The sequence below is a fragment of the Mustela erminea genome, chromosome 4 (genome assembly GCF_009829155.1).
Source record: "Mustela erminea isolate mMusErm1 chromosome 4, mMusErm1.Pri, whole genome shotgun sequence".
Taxonomy (NCBI): Eukaryota; Metazoa; Chordata; class Mammalia; order Carnivora; family Mustelidae; genus Mustela; species Mustela erminea.
In genome coordinates this window covers 32881681-32906083 of record NC_045617.1, presented here as the reverse complement: position 1 = coordinate 32906083, position 24403 = coordinate 32881681, and the positions used below count along the sequence as shown (strand labels likewise).

The 24403-nt window shown below is 36.0% G+C and overlaps 1 long non-coding RNA gene across 3 annotated transcripts in view; it reads left to right on the top strand.

Annotated features, from left to right (window-relative positions):
- LOC116588206 overlaps nt 1–24403 on the top strand; it is a 932011-nt gene that overhangs the window by 867172 nt on the left and 40436 nt on the right. The window contains exon 8 of one of the 3 annotated variants that reach the window (XR_004284842.1): nt 341–409. The exons of the other annotated variants lie outside the window; for them this stretch is intronic. This is a non-coding gene — a long non-coding RNA (uncharacterized LOC116588206). Of the gene's footprint in view, nt 1–340; nt 410–24403 lie in introns of those variants that run through there. 3 annotated transcript variants of the gene reach the window in all.

Genomic DNA, 24403 nt, shown 5'->3' with positions numbered 1-24403 from the left:
AGAGCGAGCACAGGCAGACAGAATGGCAGGCAGAGGCGGAGGGAGAAGCAGGCTCCCTTCTGAGCAAGGAGCCCCATGTGGGACTCGATCCCAGGACGCTGGGATCATGACCTGAGCCAAAGGCAGCTGCTTAACCAACTGAGCCACCCAGGCGTCCCGATCTGCTGAAAATTTAATATGAAATCTAAACATGGTATTCCTGAACATGTGTTTAAGAATAATTTTATATTTTGAGAAATGACTTCTGATAATAGTACTTTCAACTGCAGACAAAGATCCACTACTGACCACAATTTAAAATAATCGCCTGCTAACTGCCTCTCCATTTCTTTTGTTTTAGGTGCGGACACTGATAACATGTCAAGGTATGGTAATGAAACATCGTCTTTCAATAACAACACAACTGCCCGTAACACACGTACACTTACTGACCCAAGTTAGTTCTCACCTCTGAGCATCCCGTCCATAGCGCTTTCACTGGCCATGCACGTGGCCCCTATTTGGATTAGAAAGGAATTTTCTCATCTTTAGCAGCACCACTTGGAGAGTTTGAGTTTTCCAACGCGAAGTAGGTAATTGTTGTTTATAAAATATTATGATGGTCCAGAGTCTGTAGCGACTAAAAACACTGCAGTGTTCGCTGCAAGGCATGAGGAGACAGTGACACAGCTCATTTCCTCAGCCGAGCTCTCTTTGCCGCCTTGTACAACACTTATTTCAAAGCACGCCACAGCTTAGAACTGTCGTGATCCCCATTAATATAAAATCATTGACCCCTGCTCCCGCTGGTGCGACTAAATTACATTCTGCTGCTCAGCGGCAGCCGCACATGGGGCCAGTGCTTTTAGTCATCGCCAGGTGCCTTGATGCCAGTGCAGCCCCTCCTACGCCCAGGGTTTGCCTTTAATGAGGATTAGGCACCTTCAAAGATCTAGGAGGACCCACTCCCAGGATGGAAGCTTTTCTAATGGCATCTGGGCTTATCGTAGGCAGTAATTTAGTATCTCAGAGGAGACTGAAGAGAGATTCATTTCTCGCCTCTAAGAAATTGCAAGAATGTGTGGTTTTGAGATTGGCTTTTTTTTTTTTTTTTTTTTTACCCTCCCCTCTCCACCAGCACAAATCCAAGAGCATTATGCCTAATAATATCGTGTTTTTGAAAAACCTACAGGGTAGATGAGGTAAAACAATACCCCAAATGATGGCATATCCCAGCTGAGGAAATTCCTCTTTTCTGTTATATTAAGTGATGTGCTAGTGATGGGACTGAACCCACTCACAGATGCCCCACAATCATTTCATCTTTGTATTTCCGGGTGGTGGAATTTCCTTACAAAAGAATTGATAACCTGATCTGGAATGTGGGCTGTCTTCTCATTGTGTGGTCTCCCTTTGCCTCAGCTCCTGACCCTCTCTAGCTTGCCCTTCCATGTGGTTCCCTTGCTCTTTGAGAATGACGGCATCAGGGATTCTAAACCTTCCCACGGTGGGTGTGGAATTTGCAGGAATGTTCTCTGTGCTACCACAGTCACTCCTGCCTTGACTGTTAAGAGGCAAAGCTGGGGAGTTAGGGGATGAAACATAGAAAATAGTCCTCAAACGCAGCAAACATACTTTGGATAATCAAAGTCCTCCCTTGCAAAAATCGCAGAAAAATGAAAAAAGTAATTAAAGAGCACTCACACATGTGGTATTAAAATAAGTGTGATTATGTGAATGTATATACATATTTTCACACAATTATTTGCAGTGTGTTTAGATAAGTTCTTTTTATAGCAAACTGTTACTCATAAAAACCTCAGAAATAGTGTAGCACCAGAATAAAATCTGGTATTCCAAGTATTATTTTGGAAAAATCGGATGTTTTTGTCTGGCGAGGGAAGGAAGCTATGTATTAAAGTAAAGCTGGTGAGTTTAATCCAGTAGAATCTGAACTCTGATGAATCAGTTGATTTTCTCTCTGTTTTATTTGTTGTGAGACAAAATCATGAAAGTTTCCCAATCTAGCAAATGTCAACATCTGATTTTTAGTTTTTAAGTATGTTTTGGTAAGAAGTGGTGCCTTCACTCTACACACTGAAGCCATTCAGCAGTTTAAAATGGGACAAAATGTAGTCAGCACTGTGTTGGTCATACTAATCATATATGGAGACTTCGTCTGAATTTTCTACTCTGATTCCTATCAGAAGAAGCAAATTAAATTTTATGGCCATAGGGAGTCTCTGAAGAGAGTTCTCACTAACTGCAGAGAGGTTAAATGGTCTACACTATTTAATTACAAAATTTATAAATACTATTTATTGATAAAAATCCATTTTAAATAAAAATGCACAGAGGCCAACAATAATAAGGAAAAATGTGAACATTTCTGAGGGGTGAATTTACCTCTGTGATACGTAAATATATATAAGTAATATGAAGAAAAATAAGCCTGTTCACTCTACTTTTGAAAAGAATTGTTTTTGGTTTCCGAAATTATTTTTTCCCCGAGGTTTAATTGTACTTCATGAAATTCAGTATCTGGATTAGCAACTTGCTTCTGAAAGCTGATACCCAAACAGAGGGCTTTCTTTCCAGAAGGGTGTCCTAACCCCAGTCACACGTCTGCTAATTTGGCCTTTCTCTTAATCTCAGAAGAACTTGCTGAACAGAAGTGAAACTATGCACGTGCTAATGGCTCACGCTCTGCAAACTCCCCTCTCTCCCAGAGAGTGTCTGGTGTGCAAAGCTGAGCTGGAACAAAGATACACTAATTATTCCCCATTAATTTGTCTGCTTGAATGGTCCTAAATACCAGAGTGATTAATTAGCACAAGGCAGCCGGGGCAGGATGTCACACCCTTCTCTGCGTTTAAGTGTCGGCAAGGTTGTGCTCAAGTGTTGACAACAGCATATCTTTAATTTTCTCCAAGAAGAAAAGTTTAGTCAGTACAATTAATTTGAGCTTGGCTGGCTTGCAGGAATAAATGTAACATGTGGAATGATATTACTGCTGTATAGGCATTTTTTTTCTTTTTTTTTTTGCCTCCTTAGGGTACAGTAAAACTTTTTTTGGCAACTCAGTTATTGAATAGTGTATTTCTATAATTGTTTCAATTTGGCTTAATTACTTTTGTGCATTTTGCAGCAAAAAACATGGATCATAAAATAGTAAGAAATTATTATTCATAACAGGCTGGGATGGCTATAGATGATTGCGTAGATAAGAATTAGAAAGAGATAAAGAATGGCATTAAATGTGGTATCCTTTTAACTATGCGATTTTCTCTCGTGAATTAAAATGTATATCAATGCTATCAAAAATAATGTGAGACCACTTAACCCCTGGAAGATACGAATCAATTTATTCAAAAAGATGCAACAGGGAAGTTTATTTGGCCTGATTTGAGGGGAGGCAGGTTTTGCTGAGAATTTAAGCTTTCTGAATGGCTTGATTAGTCTTCCGACTAGCAACATATATAAATCAGTTGCAAAGAAAAAAGCAGCATAACAAGTGATGTTTAACACTTTCATTATGTTCCCTTCTTTTTTGTAATTTTGTTTGTCGGACTGTTTTCTTCAGAAAAAAATTAACTCCATTCTAAAACAATTATATACTGTTCAGAAAAATAAAATGAATCGAACAAAGTAGCCGCTGCATATACTATTCTCCCTCTTTTTAACATCAAACTACAAGCATAATTCTGGAATAGAAACAAAATACTATATAATTGGGAAGTAGTGTGTTTCATTCGTTGCATTATATTTCCTTGCTGTTACTGAAATTTTCAGTTAATTCATTTTGCTATGGGCATGCTGTTTTGTTTTGTTTTGTTTTCAAACAGTGGAAAGAGGAAAAAAAAAAAAAATCAGAGTGCCATGCAGCCGGCAGCATGGATGTTCTCATCTTTTCTTTCTGTCTTCCTCGCGCTCTATACAGGCCCAAAAGGCTATTCAGCAGCAGGGGTGGGAGCACCGAGGGAGGGAAGGGGTCACCTCTCCCGTCTCTCCTTGTATCTCATTGTTCCGCACTTGTCAATGTATTTCCCACACACCATCTCTGGCCACTCTGAGCCTCATCCCGGCGGCTGGTTCCATGACCCTCCACGACATTATCCTCTCTTCCTCCACTCCCGGCATCTATACTTTTGTTTCCTTTTTTACTTTTTCCCAGACCGTGGTTGCTAGAAGACCAACACTCTGGCTATATAGGGTTGTAGGAAATATTTGTTGGAACAACTAAGCACAAAACAAAAGTTTCTCAGCGCAGGGATCCTGGGCTCCAACAGCACCTTATTCTTCCCACGTATCCTTATGCCTTCCCTCTCTTCTTTGATCTCCAATTTCTCCACAAGTTTTCTCAGTGTTTATTCGCTTTTCATTGAAGCAGCATGTGTCGTGAAAAAAGCACAGTCTCTGGGCTGGAATCTCAGTTTTACTACTCATTAATTGTGCAATTTAAAGCAAAAAAAAAAAAAAAATCACTTAACCTTTTGAGCCTCATTTGCAAAATAGGATTATTAATATTTGCTTCACGGAGATGTAATTGAAATAAGAAATCTGATTCCACATCCACTTGTTTAGCAGTCTGGTGCTCTAGGTAAAGCAAAGGTAACGATTTTCTTGGTGTTTCATAGTTTATTCAATATTTGCCATACTTGCCACATCTAAGGCAGAGCATAAAATTATTGGCAGTATTTACACTCAGTTGAAATGATGTAAGTTCCATTCATGGGTTTTACTACTTTGCTGCTGCTTCAAGAGCAGAGAATCCTGGGAACAGTTGGAATGGTGTTGGGCCTCTTTAGATCAAATGGGAAAAGTGCTTTCACTGAAATTTCTCACTTTAACTTTGAGATGTGTTTGTATCTTTGAAGAGAAAAGAACTACTAAAAAGCTAAATACCATCAATTTCTGCTTCCCACATCTAATGATGGGATCTGGTTCCCTTCTTCTTGAATCTTGCCTGGATTTTGTGACTTGCCTTTTCCTATAGAATGTTATAGAGTGAGGTCCTAGGATTTTCAAACTAGGTCATAAGCAGCTTTTCAGTTTCCCCTGGATTGCTTGGGACACTTGTGCTTATGATACTTCCTCCAAGAACCTATAAGAAGCTACATGAGAGAGCTACTTGGAGAGGCCACATGTTGATTCACGGGTCAGTAGCTCTAGCTGAGCTCCCATGAGACATCCAGCAGGAACTGACCACCATTTTGGATGTTTAGCCCAATCCAACCTTTAGGTACCACTAGCACCAATCACCACATGTTTATAACCCCATAAGAAAGCCCAGTTGAAAAATCACCCAGATTTTTCTGTGTTCACTTAATTCACAGACATGTGAGAGATGATACTAAATGTTGCTTTAAGCCACTAAGACTGGGAATGATTTGCTATATAGACAGACCAATGAAACAATAACAAAACTGCATATTAGCATAATTTAAACATGGTACATCATAGTGGCAAAGCAAGATAATATTCACAACTAGAACTTGAATAATTGAGGGAGGAATTGTATTTGTATCAGCTGGCTTCATTCATTCATTCATTCATTCAACCATCCATCCATCACTTGACTACCATGAGCCAAAGTTTTTGTTTGATACATACACTGCAGAATTTTATAAACAGAAGTTTATGAAAAAAGTTTATAAACATTAATGCTCTGATGTACATTGGTTTAGAAATGTGCTTCACCAGAATAATGTTTATAAATAAAGGAACAGGTTAAAAATGTACATCTTTTAAAAGCCATTATAGATCATTTTAAGAAATGAGGTAAGATACCAGATGTTGCTCTGTAATGATTTATCCTTAACTCTAAATTACTCTGCTTCCTAAGGACAAAATATCTCTGAACAGAGGTTATAGTTTTGTCTGTGTTTATAAATATAGAATGTAAGAAGTAGAATGGAAAACTCTGAGTGGCTGTTAAGACAATGACACTTATTTCCCCCACAATCCCTTGATAAAATCATCCTAATAGTGATGACATGAGTCTTGATCTTTCAGAAAGATCAGAGCGAATACCATCTTACGTCCTATGGACAACACTGCTAACACAATTCTCTCTCCTATCTTTTGGGAGAGACAGATGAAAACAATTTAATTTATGGACTTGACTTTTCCAGAAAATACATATTTTTTCTTCTGCTTCTTGCCTTTGGCCTTCTTTGACAGTTCCATCTGCTTTTCTTTATCACCTTTGTGGTCTTGTTCCCTGCTGGACCTTAAGTTGCAAAGCTCAAAGAGGGAAATAGTTTATCAAAACAGCTCATGTATCTTATAAAGTGAAAGTGACATAGGGTGGAATGTTCAGTATTTGGACACCAAGCAGCTTGTAATAACTAAAGGAATGACACGCCTCCCCTCCTCTTGCTTCACTTTAACGAGAACTGTATACTTAGATCTCAGAAAAGGAAGAGAGATAGAAGGTGATTTTGCTTTGTAAAAATAAATAAATAAAATTGTAAAAGCCCATGCTGAAAGAAGCAGTGAGCAGTGTACATGGTAACTGTGCTAAGCATAACCAGCCTGATCTCTTGAACACTGACCTTCAGGCATTCCTTCCCCATTGTCTCCCAACTGTTAACATTGTTACAATGTAAAGGAGAGTATAACCCCAGTGAGCAGACATTTTCCCTCTTCCAAGAGAGGATAGTTTTGAAAAGCATTTCTTTTCTTCTGTCCACCAAGAGGCTTTCTGACAACGTTTTAGTGTCGACCCTCACATTGAAAGTACTGTTTGTGAACTTTAATTCACCTGTAGCATCTAAATGTAAAGTCTTAGTTTTCGTATTAGAGACTCTCAAATATCAGTCCAAGGTTTGATGCCAGGAAGTTGCATTGAAATCACCTGGAGAGTATCTTCAAAATCCAGACCTGTGACAGACCGCATGTTACAGGAGTGGGACCTGTAAGTTTGTACATGTTCTCATCTACCATCAGGAGTAGCCATGCCCAAGCTTTGTTCTGTGGAACTACAGTCCCTTGAGATGCTCTATGAAAAGAACATTCTGTCTTAGAGATTCATAATCTATGTGATCATATTAAAGTTTTAAAGATATTTGATCTGGCATAACCGAGTCTTTCCAGACTTACTGAACCTTCAAAACATTTAAAATTTTTTTTTAATTTTTTATTATTTTTTAATTTAATTTTATTTTTTCAGTGTTCCAAGATTCATTGTTTATGCACCACACCCAATGCTCCATGCAATACGTGCCCTCCTGGGGCACCTGGGTGGCTCAGTGGGTTAAAGCCTCTGCCTTCGGCTCGGGTCATGATCCCAGAGTCTTGAGATTGAGCCCCACATCGGGCTCTCTTCTCAGCAGGGAGTGTGCTTCCTCCTCTCTCTCTGCCTGGCTCTCTGCCTACTTGTGATCTCTGTCAAATAAATAAATAAAATCTTAAAAAAAAAAAATACGTGCCCTCCTTAGTACTCACCATCACGCTCATCTAATCCTCCCCCACTTCCCCTCCAAAACCCTCTGTTTCTCAGAGTCCAGTCTTTCATGGTTCGTCGCCCGCCCACCTCTGATTTCCCCCAATTCACTTTTCCTTTCCTTCTCCTAATGTCTTCCATGTTATGGTTCCTGGAGCACACTTTGAAAAAATGGAGTTTGGAGGAATGCTGTGATGTCCCTTCCATGAAAATTAAGCAAAACAAAACTTCCTTTGTTTTGCAGATTTTTTTCTCATATACTCTTATAATATTTTCTGTAAGCTCAACATTTCTTCCCTCTTTCCAATTGCTCACCATCTGTTGTTAACTTGTATATGTTTTCTAATAACATTTGAAAATTAGAAGCTACCTTAAAATTGTAAGTGTGCCTGAAATGCCCGTTTTTTTTTTCCCCAAGGAATGTGTGTATTACTCATGACTTCAAAGACATAATTCTAAGAATTACAAAAGTATAATCAAAATATTCTACTATGGAGTCACTGGAGCAACTCTCCATTCCCTGGCTTGGATTTTAATGAGTTATGGTCATGAATTTTCTTTCACTGGACTCCAGGCTACTTGAGGGAAAGACTATATCTGGCTCACCTTGCCATGTTCAAAAATCTTTGCTGAATTGTGTTGATTATTGAAATCAGATTTCTTTTGGCTTGTGGTATCAATACAGAGGTGCTGCTCAATGTTCTGATTCAGTAGTTGACTGACTTTGTCAGGTCTCTGTGCTTTTATTTTTTTTTAAGATAATTGATATTTCATGCCGAATTTGTATTTTGGAAGCATCAATAACAAACATTAGCTCATCATGCCCTTTGGCACCAAAACCCAGTCTGTCATCTTTTTTATAAGCTCGTTGAGGACAGGGTTTATGTATCTTTCTTGTAAACCTGCAATACTGTTTTGTACAGCAGCATTCAAGAAGTAGTTGTGGAGTGGAAATAAATAACCAAAAGGAAAATATGTTGAACAACCTGTGACCATGATGACTTCCTCAATATAATGTTGTTCTAAAAATCAAAATCCCAGATTTGATGTTTATGGCAACATATGTAGCAACCTGGAGCTGCTTTTTATGCACTAAATGGATTTCCCCTGTTTGCTTTTTCGGACCCTTGCTCTTGTTCCTGTCCCTATCCCAAACTCTGAATATTCAGTTTATGCAGTTAAAAGTTAAATTTCAAAGATAATGAATTTCAAAGTGGGTGTTTTATTAACTGCAGCAATAAACAAGCGAGAGTTACATTACACGGTAACAAAAGTTCTTCAGCTTCCATGGGCCCTTGTGTTCCCAGATGAAGAGCCAAATGGAAATGTTTAATAAAACATGTGTGAGACTGCACAATGGAACAGTCCTTACATTTTACATCAAGCTGCATCAGGGTCACGGGAGGTGTTTTATTAGCACAGTCAACAATAATATCGTGATTTTTATTAGGAGGAAAAGATAGTGAGAGACTACTAATTATTTTTCAGCCTGAGGGACATTTTTTCTTGAAATGACTGTTAATTTGATCATTGTCGTGCAGTTCACAGATTTACATGAACTTATTTCACTGTGACACATGGTTAAGAACCAGACTAAGATTGTTGCTTTATTAATGGTTTTCAGTAAATGTATTCAAAAGTGCTAACTGTGTGGGTGTATGGATGATATTGATAGCACTTGGAAGGTTGAATCCTTTTGGAAGTAGCTAGCCTGAAGCCCTTTTCACATGATATTTTCTTTGTTCATGCAGTGAGATGTTAAGCCTACAAGAATGAAATAAAATCCCAGTGAAATAAGAATGGTGTTGTCTCAGATATTACCAAAGTGGCTTTTCTGCAAATGTTTCCTTTCTTGTTTTCCCCTTTCCACAAATAGGGCAGGCTTTAAAGATATGAAAAAGCCAGTGGCTTCTCAAAACACTTGCTTTGGCATAATCAACAAAATACTGCACAATGTTTTTGTTGTTAAATGTTATAGAATAGGCATAATCTACTAACACTTGAACTAAGAATTCTTGCAGAGTGTACTTCCACAGCTAATTTATTATGATTTTCTTTTTGATCTGTATGCATTATGCTAAACTGAAAGCGTTCATTTTATTTTCTCTTTTTATTTTTCTCTATCTTTTTATTTTATTCATTTTATTTTATTTTATTTTCTCTATCTTTTTGTTTTTCATTTTATTTTCTCTACCTTCTTATTTTTCTACAAATGTCATTAATCTGGTGAAGAGTTTTACAAAAATCTTCCACTCCCCTTACAGAAAGACATTCCACACAAGACATATTTTTAATGGTGGAAGTAGTCTTCAAAAAGGGCAAAAGTTTAATATGTAGAAGGAGAGAACCTCTGATTCATTCTGCAGGGTTTGCTATTTAATTTAAAATTGACTTGTTCTAAATAATTTAATGCATTTAGGAAAAAATCTTGAATTGGACTCAGAAAGTTGGCAGTTTTCTTGACATAAAAAGTTTATTAATTTGAAGAAAAATCCATTTCTTAAGGTGACAAATTTTTAAAGTGATATTACATATATAAAAGTGATTTGTAAGTTATACAGTATATCAAGATTTTAAGTTATTATCATTATTAAATGAACTATTAATAGGTTGGCCATAAACACCACTCACTATCTTTATATTATACATTTTTAAATGTTCAAAAAGTATAGAAAACTTGGCAGATATCATCCACACAACAGAGTGATCTTATAAGAGGTAGAATGAGTGTGTATGCCAATTAAAAAATTAATGTTTATCCCATGGCAAATGTATATAATTCATATTTTAAGGACAAGCTCATTGTTTAAACTGCTTGATATATCTGCTCCTAACTCTTATAAAAGGGAAATGAATTTGATAAAAAATGGATTGATACATGAATTTAATTTTGTTATAAGTGAAGGAAAAATATAGCAGAGTATTCAAATATTGTCATTGGCCAAAAATAATTAAGTAGTAGTATGAGGAAATAATCCTGATTATATCTTTGTCTTTATTTAAAAGGGAAAAATTATTCCCCCAAATACAGTTTATATGTTTGAATTGATGAACAAATTTTCTTTCAATATGTTTTAATCCTTTGGGGAAAGTACCTATATGAATAAGACAATTTTCCATGTGTTTATCACCAATCATTAGCTAGTCTTCTTTTAAGAAAGCATATTAACAATGTCAGTTCGTAACATGGGAAACTTCCTAGAATTCAAAAACACAATTACAGACTTTTGGGGACTTCAGAGACCTTGAAAATCATTGACTCCGTTTATAGACTTGTTCAGGTATATTATAGCAGCAATGCAAGCTTATTTATTTATTGTGCTTTCCCACAACACACTTTCAGCAATGGCAGAGCTTCACATTGTTGCAATAGCTTGTGATCATGGAGGCAATGATCTGCTCATACTTGAGTGATGTCAGTTTCCTCAAAAAGGGTAACCCCCAAATTCTGAGTCTCTGTAAGCCCCTGTGCACAATACTGGGCTACATCTGGCCATGGATAGTTCCAGAAGTAATTGATACTCTTATCCAGAAAGAATTTGATTGGAAATCACTTCAATTATCTCTGAGAAATCTCACAACAAATTAGATGTATATTAAGTGTAGAGGTTATCTAAAGGTCGCACAAAGATGTTTCAATCAAGAAAAGTCTATCCTGTGCACACTGATTAGGCTAACGTGTAGTCCTAATTATATGTGTCTCCTGTGTTATATTAGTGTAAAAGAGAACTTAAAGCCCGATGCTAACAAATGCTTTGTTAGTCAGGGCCATTTGTCACCAAGAAGGCTGACTATTGCAAAAAGGAAAAAAAAAATTATTGACTAAATCTCTGAATCACATTATAGATTAAGACACTAACCAAAACCAAAACCAAATCCTTATTGCAAGATAAAAACTCATCACATTAAAGTTTGCATTTCTTCCACATTATTTTTTATACATCTTTATCATTTACTCCATATATACAATTTAGAAACAAGATCCAAACTTGTTTCTTAGTCTTTTTATTTACAGAGGAGAGAATTAAAAAGTTTATCCTAAGAATCAAAGAAGCTATTTGGGCACCTGGATGGCTCAGTAGGTTAAGCATCCTACTTGAATTCAGCTCAGGTCATGATCTCAGCTCAGGTCATGATCTCAGTGTCCTGAGATCTAGCCTGGATTTGACTCCCCACTTAGCAGAAAGACCACTTGAGATTCTCTCCTGCTCCCTTTCCTGGTGCCCCCCCCCCAACTCATGCCCCTGTCCCTGTTTTCTCTCTCTCTCCCTAAAGTAAATTAATAAACATTAAAAAAAAAAAAAAGAATTAAAGAAGCTAATACTACCAAAACATGTATGTAGGATTTTTAAAAAAGATTTTATTTAATTGAGAGAGAGAGCACAAACAGGAGGAGGGGCACAAGGAGAGGGAGGGTCAGACTCCCCGCTGAGCAGGGAGCTCAACAGGCTCCACCCCAGGATTCTGGAATCATGACCTGAGCTGAAGGCAGATGATTAACTGAGCCACCAAGGTGCCCCATATACATAGCTTTGATCCCCACTTTATAATCACAACCATTCATGAGTAAAACGTACAAATACTACCACTCTTCTAAAACAACTTCTTTTCTCTCTGACACTTACTTGCAAGAACTAAGAGATGATGCAAGACTTTCTGGCATGAAGTTGCAGGGTGATTTATCTTGAATATCTAGATGAACACAAGAAATAGTTGATAATAATAAGAATAATAACAAAAATGGACAAAGCTTTTGCTTTGTACCAGGTCCTGCGCTCAGTAATTTACATGCATTGTTGTGCTGCATGACACAGACAACGCAATGAAAGACTAGAAAGATGTTTCTTAAAAATCTGGAAACTGTAATTGCATTCAGTGTGATGGTGGTTAATATTTTGACTGGCACATTTTTTCTTTTGAACACGTGCAAACTTAGGCAACATATATTCAGAAAGTTTCTACTGAAGACTCAGTTGGCCATTAATTCAGTCTTCCTTTTTGAGGATTTCCTGCACTTGGATAAGAAGCAGTGAGAGCAGCTTTTGTAAATTGCTAGGGGAGGTAAGTTGACAGGCAATGAAGACGGGAACAAGAGTCTCCACTCCAGAAGAGTAGGTGGAAAGGAGAAGTGCTGGAGGGGACACAACAACAAAAAAGTCAGAAAAAAGCCAGAGGCTTTTTGGCGAAACAATCAGAGCACCAGCAAGTACAGTGTACTGTACTCTGGGAGCATGTTCTCCCATTGCGATATCTACATTGACGTATCATTAAGATATATGATAACGTGTTATTTCAGCTATGCTGGGAGTCCTTTCTGCATTTCTTTAAGTTATATTTCTGTAAGGCTTTATCAGTGATTTGTGGTCATTTGCCTGCCCCTATATGTGGAAAGCAGTAACTACGAAAGGTAGACTTGTTCAGGTATATTATAGCAGCAATACAAGTATGAGCAGCATTGCCTTGGGTATGAAGTATGTTGTTAAAAGATAAATAACTTTTATCAGTTTGGAATAAATAAAGGGTATACTTCCATTATTTCATTTGACGGCCCAATTCTGGCGAGTTCCTGTTATGTTAAAACTATACAGATAACATCTTGGGTTGCTTTAAAAAACTGATTTAGGAAGTTCTAGGTGCTATTCACACCTTTAGAAGTATCTTGGCAAAACATCAAAAAATTGTGCAGGACTCAGGGTATTTTTTGTGGAATATCTAGCACCCATAGCTTCTCCTCAACAAAATGCCAAATGTGCCTCAATGTGACCACCAAATATTGTTTCCATGAATTTCCATGATCACTCTTGGAATGACAATGAAATTTCTGACCTTTACAACCCAGGTACTCTGGCCTATTTGAAAGAATGACCACTGGTTCTGGCAAAAACAGAAGTTTTCCCTTCCATGTGCATTAAGATACCGCTTCCTTTAGTGATCCTAATTCCCTTTCAGCCAACTTTGTCCAAACAGTTGATATAGCTTTTGCAATGAAAAGCTCAGAAACAAAGCTTGTAATAAATTCACTGGCAGATATGGTATTTGGTTTTTTAAACAAACTTAATCATCCCAAGGCTCTATTCCCATACCCACCTACTTACCCCTCACTTTCTGCTGCATGAAGAATTATTTGTTACAAATCGGTGACAAAGCAAAGAAGACAACTTTAGTTATGTTTTACATGAAACATTCCAGGAGAAATCTGTTTTCAAATGTCTCTATGATAGCTAAATCCAGGGGTGTGACACAGTTCCCTCTGAGCATGAAGAGGTTCTGTATGCACATTTCCTTCCTCTGTTTGATTTGCTAGTTCTTTCTGAAGGCTTGCCGTTACATCATGGCAATTCCTAGTATCAGGTTAGTAGGGTTTCCTTACTCCAGGATAGCTTATCAGTCATTTACCTTGAATGGTGAAAACTCTATGGAAAGGAATGTCCTTGAGTAAGTATTCCTGTTAAATTCCTTGAAATAACCCTATCTTCTGGAAGTTTCTACTATAGTAAGTTTCTATTAAAAGCATTTTATAAAATTTTGCTTATTTAACAAATGCTTGTTGAGCTGGAGATAGGAGCCTTGAACTAAGGCACTTCTTAAATCCTTTTCTTGGTGGACCAAATAATAAAATATAATTTCAAGTTGAGTATTATAATAGCAATTACAACTAAAAAATGATACACTAATTCATAACTATTAAATATTTATTTCTATACATGTTACAATAGGGATAATACAATAATATAAAATAATATAATAGGGCAGGCAGGACGGACTCAAAATTTCCAGGGTACTGAGATGAGTCCTGGGTGACGGCTAGACAGCAAAACTCAAGCATCCCCAGTTTATATTTGTTGGTCCGAAGAGTCTGGATGAGACAGACTGATTTGAACATCCAGAACATTGCAAACAGATAGACTAGATACACTTCTATGAGCCTAAAGCAAATATATTTTGAATAATTTATTTCCTGGTCACAAAAATTCCAGTGAAAAAGCAAAACTGACATATTTCCTTGCCTTCATTATGACTCAGCATATCATAGCTCAGTCAGAGTGAAATCGAAGCATACAAACAAACAAAAACAAACACCTTGGCATTATGGGCTAAAATAAAACAAACAGAAGAGGAACCTCTGTCTAGCACTAGTCCTCTAAATCAATAGACTTTAGTCCTTTCCCCAAAGTGGCCAACTTCCCAGCAAACAAAATTAATCCTGACTTTACAGTACTGACACCAACAGATAGGTGAAGACCCTTGGAAATAAGATAATCTTTTGAGAAAACAACTGTTTTTCTTAAACTTTGGTAACCTTGCATTTGGGTGTCTGTGACCCTTTGCACATCTGCTTCAAACTGCTCAAGGAGAGAGTATTTCAGAAGACTCCCTTGTAAATGTTTTGCTTTTGCCAGTAAATATGGTTTTTGAAAACAGTCTTTTCTCTGAATTCTCCCTGGACACTAACTTTGTGACATACATTCAAAGAGAGAGTAATAACTTATAAACAAATAAGGAAAACAAAATTTGTCTACCCTTACTATGAATTCTACACTCCTTAAGGAGGACTAAGCATTTAAACCTATTTTCTAAAGTGCATTCAGTTTATTTAACGCTTTTGAAATGTGTCATAAAGTGTTCCTTTCTGTATAGTTAGGCAGCCACAGAAAATTATGTCAAATTCAGAAATTACATCATTTGCTTACTTATTCAATAAACGCCCGATACCTATTATGTGCCAGACACTATTTCAATCACCGAAGATGAAGGAATGAACAAAACAGACACAGTCCCTGTCCCGAGGGGGCTCACATTCTGACAAACTATTAATATATTATAAATTACATGTAATATTCAAGATAATTAGTTTTATACAGTGCAAAGATGGCTAAGGAATTGGGGACTCGGATTTCATTCAGAAATTATTATCCTCCTATTTTCATGTATTTTTGGAGAATTTTTATATCATTAATATTTACTGCCCACTAAAGGCAAACTCTGAAGTAGAGGCTCCATGACTCAAAGAGGAAAAACCCTTAGTGTTCCCCTTTGAATGTGATGACCATTAAGATGGCTGATACTTACTTTAAAATCTTCACATTTTGAGAGAGATTAAAAAATGGAACAGTCTGGCCCTAAAAGTCAATAACAAATTAGTTAATAAAATATCATGAAAAAATTTTAGAGTATCTCAGTCCATTTCATTAAAACAAATGTTAATGCAGCTATTCAAAGTTATCTAGGAAATGACATGCTCACTGATTGAATTTGGTTCAACATTTATGCAGAGATCACTGTAAACGCCATTTCTACTTGTGGGGGTATGAAAGAAAGGTATATGATGATAGGCACAACTGGCATCATTATGGGATTCATGAGCCTTGTGAGGTGGGTATACTTAAAGTATGGCAGCAGTCTTCAGAAGGACTTAAGTTTCTGGAAAAAGCAAAGCAAAGTGATTATTACTGGCCTTCCTAAATGTCATGAATACAGAAATGAAGCTGATTTAACTGCTCTCTGATGCGTGCTCCCAAGATCTCCGTCATACAAAGTATACATGTGCCCATGTGAAGATTCTCTTTGCTTGTTAGCCAACTAGAACTTCCAGCTCACATCATTCCTTTTGAAGTTATGGAACTCAGGATGTCATCTACAAGGTCATTAAAACGCTGTTCTGGATGCCATTTGTCTTAATGGCTTTTGTCATTTGTTTCTGATTCTTCTTTCCTATCCCAATAGGAAATCAGATGAGGGTGACTCTGTTATTCTGATGGAATGCTCAGTGAGATCAGAGCCAAGGTGTTGAAGATGCCAGTAGAGTCTGGGGGAGTTTGAGGTCTCCTGCAGGGCTTGTGAGGAGGGTGCTGGAGCTTACAGATTGTTGTGGATTGCATCCTGGATGGTTTGCTGAGTGCTTTGGAATGCCTGAGGTGAAAATTACAGCAATTTCATGAGTCTGACACACTTTTCCAGCTGATAGCACTAAAAACATGAGTTGTTGCCTCCTCTGCCTTCCTTGTTTGCTTCTTTGAATGAAGATGGCAGAAATGCGCTGTATGAACTATTACCCATTATGTGGATTTTTATGAATTAAACTAATTTATCTTTTAAAAATCCATTTATCTTTTTCTTTCTCTGTGAGCAGCTTATACAATGGAGCAAATCCACCATATTTGTCAAAGTTATTAGAGCTCTGGGTTTTTAATTACTGGTTTGAACCCCCAGCCCTTCTGGCAAAATGCAGACTACAAACTGAAAGGCAAAAGAAGTAAAAAGAAATAATGGATTATGCAGTGTACAAAGGGACAGCAGTGACCCATTCTCATCTAAGACAACATTCAAAGCAATGATAGTTGCTGTGGACCCCATATCCCTTATATTTTGCTTTATTTTGGGGAAGGAGAGTTCTGATGTACTCAACCAGTACAATAATTGCAACCTCAGATGGCACATGGTCTTCAAAATTAAAATCGTGAAGAATGCAAAGTTGCATGCATAAATAATAGAATGTGTTCATGTACAAGCTAAAACTTTATCCTGTACTAAAATTGTAAGTGCATTTCTCCTTAGAATTAAATTATATGCCTGAAAAGAGGTGATCTTGCTCTCATTTTTATTACTTCTATCACATTACAGAATTGGATTTGTCAGCATTTACTGTTAAGAATTTGAAATTGTTTTTTCAACATATATGAAATTTGAATTTTCTATTTTATAGAAAAAGAATAAATAAATTTTCTTTCCTAGAATTTTAGAATCTATGAAAAACTCAAAACAAGTATGAAGCACCTGTTACAAAATGAGTCAAATTTGAGGGTTCATTAAGCTATTCCTCCGGGCAGTTTCGTGCAATGCTCCACATCTTAGACCTCTCTGTAATTGTGAATTACATTTGTGATTCTCATATCAGAGTCTATATACTAGTTTGAATGTCTCCACTTGTCAAGGACTAATTATTTTTCTCCATTATGATTTTTCAACAATATAAGATAAAGAGTAAATGCTTTATCAGTGAATCTAAGCATAACTAGGAAAGGCCAAATGATATTTAAATTAACAAAAGAAAACATTTAATATCTAATATATTTAGTTATAAGTTACAAGGGAGTTGAATAAGCTTAATTCAGCTGTGACAAATAATATAGATCTGTCCTAGTTCTCAAAATTTAGTATTTCTTATATGCATGGGTATGTCAAAGAAGTTTAATGAGCGCGTATCTTTACTTATAACAAATAAGTGTTCTTACTCCTTTCTCCTAGGACTGTAGTTCTGCATCTCTTAACTCTAGTTTTGCTCTTTGCTTTCCCAGCAGTCTGCTATCCCTCAGCTCCTCCTTTCCAGGTCCCTTCTCAATATCTTAATACTCCTAGGAATCTTAAGCAGCCCTTAGCAATCACATCCGAAATTTAAGAATGCAATCTAAACCTCATTATTCACATGTTGTCAAATAAGAGTGACCAGAAAGGAGGTCTGTGACTAAAATTGCCACTTGGTATAGCTCTTGATCCAGTCAAAACCCTTAATTCATAAAATCTCAGTACAAAGAACAAAATGCAACTTTGCAATTATTTGCATAGAAGTTACCACTTAAAATGAGCACCGATACCTGTGACATTTGGGCTGTCTAGACAAAGGTTGTTTACCCAAACTAAATCCATGAAAGGTATGTCTCACACTGTTAGCTAAATCCTACTAAAAATATTCATATTGAGTCCAGCCTGCCCTGGTGCCTAACTCCATGGCATAAATTAAGGTCCAGAGACAGTGTCTTAACTCTTTCAGATCATTAGAGTACTATTCATAAAGAGCGATTCAAGAGATCATTGAATTAATCCGAAATGCAAACATCTGTATGGTAAGGTTTATTTATCGCTACAAGTTTCCATCTACATTGAAGACTTGAAATGTAACATTTGAAAAGAGAACCACAAAAGCTGGGCATCTGCTAAAACAAGGCAGAATAAGATTGTGTGTTATGTGTGTGGGATAGTTTGGGTAGAATAAAAAGTGCCTGAGGTTTAACCTATAGAAGTGGTTTCTAGATGAAACGTTGGTGATCACAGGAAAATAGTAACAGTAAGTAACATATAAGGAGTAAGCGGGACTTCACCTCTACTCCAAGTGAGAGCTTACTGTGTCTTCTAAATACTTAAGTTGACTTCCTTTAGGAAACTTTAAAATCAGACTTCAATTCGTGATTTTTCATTTCCTTTAGTTTTTTTTTTTGTTGTTGTTGTTGTTTTTGTTTGTTTGTTTTGTTTTTACCTTTTTTCCTTTTTTTTTTTTTTTTTTTTTTTTTTGGTTTCAAGTTCCACAGACCATTTCCCTAGCTCTTATTTTTATAGTCATTGCACCTTATATAAGCTATAACATAAGTCGTTATTTTATTTGAGAGTGTGGTCTAAAACAGATGGAGCCTAAAACTCTTCCACCAAAGTTAGGAAAGGCTGCGAATTATCAATGAATTTAGTACCAGAGGTATTAGAATTGGATTTGTCAGAATTTACTGAAAACTTACTTAAAATCTCACCATTTGACAAAAACGTGGTGAAGGCAGAATTAACTGGGCTTGAGAATCTATGTAATCTGATTGTTCTTTCATGGTCACTTTGACTTTCTTGTTGCTCAAGTCACTGGATTTATTTAAAATATGTTAACACTGAATTACTTCCTCCTCACTCTGAACTTCTGCGGTTATCTGTTCAAATCAGAACATGAACTGGTGTACCCTTTTCCTCATCTATCCAGACCCAACCAAGAATAACAACTTCTGGAAAAATATTTGGGTAGAGTGATCGTAATCATTATTGGTTTGGTTTTTGTTAACCTTTATTTTTTGTTTAAGGAAGATTAAGTCAATCCACCTGGAGTTTAATACTGTATGTTACTATAGTAACTTTATAGCCTGTTTGGCTGTGACAAAGGGGCTTCATCTCGTCCATTTCATGCTCCTGTGTCGACCTACTCCCTCCCAGTGTTTTATTATATCTGTCTTTAAGGGTATCTGCGGGAGCCACAGCTGCTGTGCTTTTGTAACAGAAAGCAGCTTTCACTGTGTGAAATGCTCAGCACTAAGAGGTCTTACAGGCTGATAGCATTATTGAATTTCAAAGCAAAGACAAACAACATTAAATTGTTTAAAGCTAATATTCATGTTTTCCTGCATATGGTGTATTTTTCTAGAAACGTCACATAATCTATTTTTCTAGAAAAAGTATATAATTGTTATCTAATGGCGTTATGAATGAAGGCATAGGGGAAAAAAATCTTAAGGTGATATAATTGAAAAAGCAAACCCGAAATATATTTGGGTCAGAAAATGCACCTATTTGATGTACAGTCTTTTAAAGGGGAGATTTTTGTTCTAATCAAGTAACTTGATTGCGTGATTTTAAAAATTATAGATCTCTAAATGTTGTTTACTGAGTAACTTCTGAATCGGCTCTTATAATCTCTGTAGAGGTGCAGATCCATCCAGTTCTGCAAAACTTTGCCCATTTATGTTCTATTCGTAAACCAACTCTGGTCTTGATCTCTTTTGATAGAATATCGTAGAATCCCCTAAGATAAAGCATCAGTGTTTGTAAGGGCAGAATTGAATATAATTTTAGTATACTCGGAAGTTACTTATATGAATGTACTGAAAGGATGCTTTTGATAATGGTTCTGTTTTACAGTTTCATCTCAATTTAGCCAAAGCACCTGCCCAAACTTGAAACTTCAAATTATTCCTCCTCTCAGAATGGTCCAGTATTTATTGGCCTCTGTTCCATAAAAGGCAACTTTGGTGAGATTCTCTTTCAGAATATCTATGCAGTGATTTTCCAGTTGTGTTAATTGTTGTGTTGGAAAAGTGGTGAAAGCTCAGTGTGATCTTGTTAACTTGCTAAGCATCTGGTCAGCAGGGTAGTTCAGTTCCAGCAAGGCTCTTGACTCCTCTGCCAAGGGTTATTGATACCTCACACACCCCAGCTGAGGCGGATTGTTTTAGTGGGGCTTCACATCCATGGCTAGCCTGTAGTTAGGGGAAAAAAAAAAAAAACCACACAACAACAACAAACAAGTGATTGACAGCCCACACCTCCTGGGCCCTTCTTACTACCAGACACAACATCTGCTATGCCCTGTGGAGCAGTGAACCAACACACACCGAGAGAGAACTGTTTCTAGTATTGTCAGGGTGGATTTTGTTTAACCCTTTGTAGTTACTCTCTGGAGAGAAGTGTGAGATGGCTTTTCTTTGGGGGTAAGGATGGAAGTAAATGTAGATTTGGGGGAAGATTAGAATGGCTTGTTCTAAAAGGAATTGTAATTAATAAAACACCACCAAAAATGACAGAAAAAGGAAGTCTAGTGTAAATGTCTAGAAATAACCTCATTGTGGTGTTTTTTTAATTGTCAAATGAAAGATTTGTCATATTGTCTCCCCATGCTATGTCAGAATCAGGAAAACGGACTTGTGCAGAGTAATGAATTAGTAGCGAGTAGTTTTGATTTTGGTTTTCATTCACAGAGTATTCTCAAGAATATAAGATTTTTGTTCCACCTAGACTTATAAATATTATCCTCAAAAATTTGAAAGAGATGAGGAAGCCAGTGTATTTGTTAAGTAGATAAAAAAAAAGTCACGCTGTATCCATGCCAAAGTTTTTATAAGCCAAAATTATTGTATATCTAATATTCTGGGACTTCTGAAGTTCTAATACTGAAATATGGGAGTCTATATATCATTTTAGAAAACTTGTTTTTTTTTGCTGTTGCCAACTCAACTACCCTGCTGATAGAATATGAAATCCTGCACTTGATAATAAATATGGTTCATTAAAAATGCATCAAGAAGCTTTTGTAGACTGCCAGCAATGTATAGGAGCATTTAAAAGTTTCCCAAAGCGATTTCCAGGTTAGAATTGTTTTGACATTTTTTGAAGAGCTCATTTTTGTGTCTGGATATTTTTAAGATATCTTCTGTAACAATTTTTCACACCTTGGGCATATTAGTAAAAAATGTAAAGAATAGGAGACAATGTTGAGGTAAAATCATCTAATCTTATGTATGTGTTCGTTGATACTGACATGAATAAAAATTAGGACACAGAGCTTCTATATTAAAACAGTATAGGAATGGATCTAAGAGTAATTTAACACATTTCACTTGGGCCAGTATCTGTCAGACTAGCTCTCCATCATAATGCCATACATCAAGCTAATACTTAATAGCCATAATATCTCTGTTTACAGTGCTTTAAGGACAAGCTATGCTACAGTAGAGCCAGTAGCATATTTATTATGTCTTCATTACAGCAATGTAATTAGCGATATTATTATTGTTATGCATTACTTTTGCCTCTTGTCAGCATCATGTTACTCCCACATAATTCACCCAATATCATGAAGACAAAGAAATTAATACTTGAGTGGTATGATATTATCATACTGCTATCCTCATAGTTATATTACTGAATGAGTGTGAACATATCTGTTATTTAAGATTCATTTGTTTTAAACAAACTTGACCTCATGTCAAAAAAAAAAAAAAAAGTTTTAGCTAAAGACAATTTTTCTAATAATCAAAATTTTAAGTTACTGATATGCAGACAATTTAAGAAGTATTTTCTCCTTTTTCTCACTATTTTAAACTTTAATTATGTGCCATATTTGTGTGTGTGTTTACTAATTAATTCTGTTTCATTGATTTATTTCTTTATTGCTATTCTAGACTTCTCATTATTATTGCTTTACATCTTAATGTGTACTTAGAAAATACTTTGTTTTGTTCTTTTTCTCCTTTTCTTTTTCTTGGCTATTTGTGTAAAACTTTCCATAAATATACAAAAAAGAAAAATAAATTTAGATGTAATAGTTTGGTTTTTTCATATGTGATCCAATTATATAGTCTCTGGGAAGAGGGAGAATTTAGCTCATTCACAGCCATTGTGATTAGCCATTATTCATGTCTACCATTTTACTTTGTGTGTTTCATCTATCATGTGTTCTTTATGTTTCCTTATCTTCTACTAGATTGACTGAATTGGATTTGGTCCCTATTTTAATAGCTTTATGTTCTAGTTCTATTCTTTGAGTTGTTAATGCTTAATTTTCAAAAACATAAATTTAAACATGTTTTTCCTAAAAGGTCAAGAGTTTATTATTATTTTTCTTCACCTTTGTCTTTCCCTGCCTCTTTCTGACCACCTTACCTTGCCCTTAATTATTTGTACTTCTTATCTTGAATTTTATTTTCAGGTTAGTATTAAAAACATTTCTTCCTTCTTTTCTTTGCTTCCTTCTCCATTTCTCTTCTCGCCTTCCCTCTTCGTCCAATTTATACCAACTAGATTTTAGCAACCATTTAATTGATTAATTTGATGCTCATCATTCCTTCCAACTTCTTTCTTTCTTTTGGAGGAATATATTTTTGAATGTTTCCTTTTATTCATTGAGATGTTCTCATTTTACTCTAGAGAACTGATTTCTTTAAACATTTCCCCTCCTACATACTATTATATTCTCCTTTAGAAACCATTGATAAAGTATTTTTCTCCATTCTGCTTAATATTTTCATTTGTTAATATTTTTATTGCATTTTGACCTAATTCTCTACCTTGACCATTTAGCTCACTAATTTGCTTTTTACCAAGGTGAAATTGTAAGCCTATTTTTAAAATATATACTTATATTTTTCATGTTAAAAACTTTTAACTTTTATTTGTGATGATCAGTTTTTTTCCTCATGAATATTATTTTCTACCTTTTATTTTTACACATGTGAAATATACTTTGAAGTTATTTTCTGACTCTTGTTAATTCTGTTTCTTTGAAAAACAACTCATTTTCATTTTTGTGTTTTTTTTTTCTCATAGGTCAATTACCCTCTGAGTTTATTTATTTATTTATTTATTTTAAGATTTTATTTATTTGACAGACAGAACACAAGTAGGCAGAGAGGCAGGGAGAGGCAGAGGGAGAAACAAGCTCTCTGCTGAGCAGAGAGCCGGACGTGGGGCTTGATCCCAGGACCCTGGGATTATGACCTGAGCCGAAGGCAACCGCTTAATTGACTGAGCCACTCAGGAGCTCTGAGTTTATTTTTTGGTAGTATTTCATCTGTATTTGATTTTCTGGGGCAGTGGTTTATTAGTTTTCTATGACTACTGTTAACAACTACAAATTAGTGGCTTAAAACAACATAGATATATTATCTTACAGTTCTACTGTTCTGAAGTCTAAAAGGGGTCTCACTAGGTTAAAATGAAGGTGTTGGGAAGGCTGCTTTGTTTTTGAAGGCTTTAGAAAGAATTTGCTTGCTTGCTGTTTCTAGTTTCTAGAGGTCACCTGCATTCTTTGGCTTTTGGCCCCCTCCCTCTTTCCATCTTCAAACAGTAATACTGGGCTAAGTCCTTTCTTACCTTCCATCTGTCTGGTTTTCTCTTCTGCTTCACTCTGCCTAACAATTTTTAGGGGCAAATCTGTATAATCAAGAATTATCTCCTTATTTTATTTTAAGGTCTGCTTCATTTCTATCTGCTACATCAATTCTCCTTTGCCTTATAATCTAGCATATTTATAGGCTCTGGCAATTAAGACGTGGGCATCTTTGAGGTGAGGGATGTCTTTTATTCTGAGTATCACAGCCGACTAGAAAACATATTCAAGTGGGGTCAGCCACCTTTTGGAGTGGCCTTAGCTAATGAGACTGACCTTGATTGACTCTGTGAATTCTCATCTGTCTACTTTTTTGCAAAATCTGTCAGTATTAGGTCAACACTAAGTTTCTGTTTTTTGTTGTTTTAAATGCAAACTATGTATCTATTTAATTTTCTTTCATGTTCTGGGTTTGAGGTGGAAATAGTAAATTCTAACAGGTGCTCAAATGTAACAAGAATAGAAGAATAAAGAGCAGAATTTATATGTATAAACCACTAGATTAGGAAACAATAAACAGTTTATTTAGAAAATACTGGGAAAAAGGAACAAGGAAAAATAAGAAAAAA